This window comes from Mesoplodon densirostris, unplaced genomic scaffold (assembly GCF_025265405.1).
Source record: "Mesoplodon densirostris isolate mMesDen1 unplaced genomic scaffold, mMesDen1 primary haplotype scaffold_37, whole genome shotgun sequence".
Lineage (NCBI taxonomy): Eukaryota > Metazoa > Chordata > Mammalia > Artiodactyla > Ziphiidae > Mesoplodon > Mesoplodon densirostris.
The window spans coordinates 3,659,651-3,663,058 of record NW_026778196.1 but is presented as its reverse complement, the minus strand read 5'-3'; positions in this window follow the sequence as shown (position 1 = coordinate 3,663,058).

The window sequence follows — 3,408 nt, the reverse complement described above, 5'->3', positions numbered from 1 at the left end:
GAGATATCACAATGTTCCATCACTAGTCATCACAATCCTCCCTCACCCCTGTTATCACAATGTTCCATGACCCCTGTCATCACAATGCTACATCCCCTTATCAGCACAATGTTCCATGACCCCTGACATCACAATGTTCCATAACCCCTGTCATCAAAATGCTCCATGACCCTTTTCATCCCAAAGCTCCATGACCCCTGGCATCACAATGTTCTATAACCCCTGGCATCAAAATGTTCCATTACACTTTTCATCAAATTGCTGCATGACCCTGTCATCAAAATGCTCCCTGCCCTTCTCATCACAATGCACCACACACTTGTCATCAAAATGCTCCATGACCTTTGTCATCACAAAGCTCCATGACCCTTGGCATCACAATGCTCCATGTCATTGTCATCACAATGCTCCATGAACCCTCTCATCACATTGCTCCATGTCCTTGTCATCACAAAGCTCCATGACACTTGTCATCACAATGCTCGATGCCATTCTCATCACAATGCTCCATGACCTTGTCATTACAATCCTCCATGACCCATGTATCACAGTGTACCGTGCCCTTGTCATGACAAACCGCCATGCCCACTCTCATCACAGTAATCCATGAAACATTTCAGATCAATGCTCAATGCCCTTCTCATCACAATGCTCCGTTACCTCTGTCGTAACAATGCTCCATGACACCTGCCATCATAATATTCCACGGCCTTGTCATCACAAGGCTCCATGACCCTTGTCATCACAATGCTCCAAGATCCATGTAATCACAATGCTCCATGCCCTTGTCATCACAAAGCTCCATGACGCATGTCATCAGAATGTTCCATGGTCTTCTCCTCACAATGCTCCATGCCCTTGTCATCACAATGCTCGAAGACTCCAGTAATCACAATGTTCCATTCCCTTTTTCATCAGAATGCTCCATTAGATTTGTCATCACAAGTCTCCATGGTCATCTCCTCACAATGCTCCAAGACCTTGTCATCACCATGCTCCATTCCCTTGTCATCACAATGCTCCATGACCCCTGTCATCACAATACTCCATGAACATTTTCATCCCAATTCTCTATGACCTTCTCATCACAATGCTCCATGACCAATATCATCACAATGCTCCATGACCAATGTCATCACAACACTCCATGACACCTGACAACACAATGATCCGGGACTCTTGTCATCACAATGCTCCAAGACCCCTGTAATCACAATGCTCCATGACCCCTGTCATCACAATACTCCATGAACATTTTCAGCCCAATGCTCCATGACCATTGTCATCAAAATGATCCATGCCCTTGTCATCCCAATGTTCCATGACACTTGTTTTCACAAGGCTCTGTGACGCTTGTCACCACAGTGCTCCATGACACCTGTCATCACAATGCTCCATTCCTTTGTCAGCAAAATGCTAAATGGCCTTGTCATTACAATGCGCTAGGGGCTTGTCATCACAATACTCCATTACTGTTGTCATCACAATTTCCCATGAACCTTGGGATCACATTGCTTCATGCCCTTGTCATCACAATGCTCCATGCTCCTTGAAATCAAAATGATCCATGACCTCTGTCATCACAATGCTCAAAACCCTTGTGATCACAATGTTCCATAACACTTGTCCTCACAACGCTCCATGATGCCTGTCATCACAATACTCCATGCCCTTTTCATCACAATGTTCCATGACCTTTGTCATCACAATTCTCAATACACTTGTCATCACAATGCTCCCTGACACTTGTCGTCAGCATGCTCCTTGAAACCTGTCACCAAAAGGCTACACGCCTTTTTCATCACAAATCCCCATGCCGTTTTCATCCCAATGCTCCATGCCATTGTCATCAAAATATTCCACAAGCTTGTCATCAGAAAGCTCCATGACCCTTGTCATCACAGTGCTCCATGCACTTGTCAGAACAACGCTCCCTGACCCTTGTCATCACAATGCTCCAAGCCATTGTCATTCACAATGCTCCATTACCTTTGTCATCAGAATCCTCCATGACACTTGGCATCACAATGCTCCATGACATTGTCATCACAATGGGCCATTACATATGTCATCACAATGCTCCCTGACACCTATCTTCACAATACTGCATGACCTTTGTCATCACAAAGCTCCATGACCCTTGGCATCACAATGCTCCATGTCATTGTCATCACAATGCTCCATGAAACCTCTCATCACATTGCTCCATGCCCTTGTCATCACAAAGCTCCATGGCACTTGTCATCACAATGCTCGATGCCCTTCTCATCACAATGCTCCATGCCCTTGTCATTACAATCCTCCATGACCCATGTATCACAGTGTACCGTGCCCTTGTCATCACAATGAGCCATGCCCACTCTCATCACAATAATCCATGAAATATTTCAGACCAATGCTCAATGCACTTCTCATCACAATGCTCCATTACCTCTGTCATAACAAGCTCCATGACCCCTGCCATCACAATGTTCCACGGCCTTGTCATCACAAGGCTCCAGGACCCTTGTCAGCACAATGCTCCAAGACCCATGTAATCACAATGCTCCATGCCCTTGTCATCACAAAGCTCCATGACGCATGTCATCACAATGTTCCATGGCCTTCGCCTCACAATGCTCCATGCCCTTGTCATCACAATGCTTCAAGACCCCCGTAATCACAATGCTCCATGCCCCTTTTCATAAGAATGCTCCATTAGACTTGTCATCACAAGTCTCCATGGTCATCTCATCACAATGCTCCAAGACCTTGTCATCAACATGCTCCATTCCCTTGTCATCACAATGCTCCATGACCCCTGTCATCACAATACTCCATGCACATTTTTAGCCCAATGCTCCATGACCCTTGTCATCACAATGATCCATGCCCTTGTCATCACAATGCTCCATGCACTTGTCAGCACAATGCTCCCTGATCCTTGTCATCACAATGCTCCAAACCATTGTCACCACAATGCTCCATTACCTTTGTCATCAGAATCCTCCATGACACTTGGCATCACAATGCTCCATGCCATTGTCATCACAATGCTCCATGACCCCTGTCATCACAATGCTCCGTGACTACAGTCATCACAATGCTTCATAACGTTTGTCATCACAACAATCCATGCCCACGTCATCACAAGGCTCTGTGACCTTTGTAACCACAATGCTCCATGAACTTTTCATCACAATGCTCCGTGACCCCTGTCATCACAATGCTCCATGCCTTTGTCAGAACAATGCTCCATGACCCTTGTCATCAAATTGTGCCATGCGCTTTTCACCACAATGATCCACAACCTTGTCATCGCTATGCTCCATAAACCTTGTAATCACAATGCTCCATGCACTTCTCATCCAAATACTCTCTCACATGAGATATCACAATGTTCCATCACTAGTCATCACAATCCTCCCT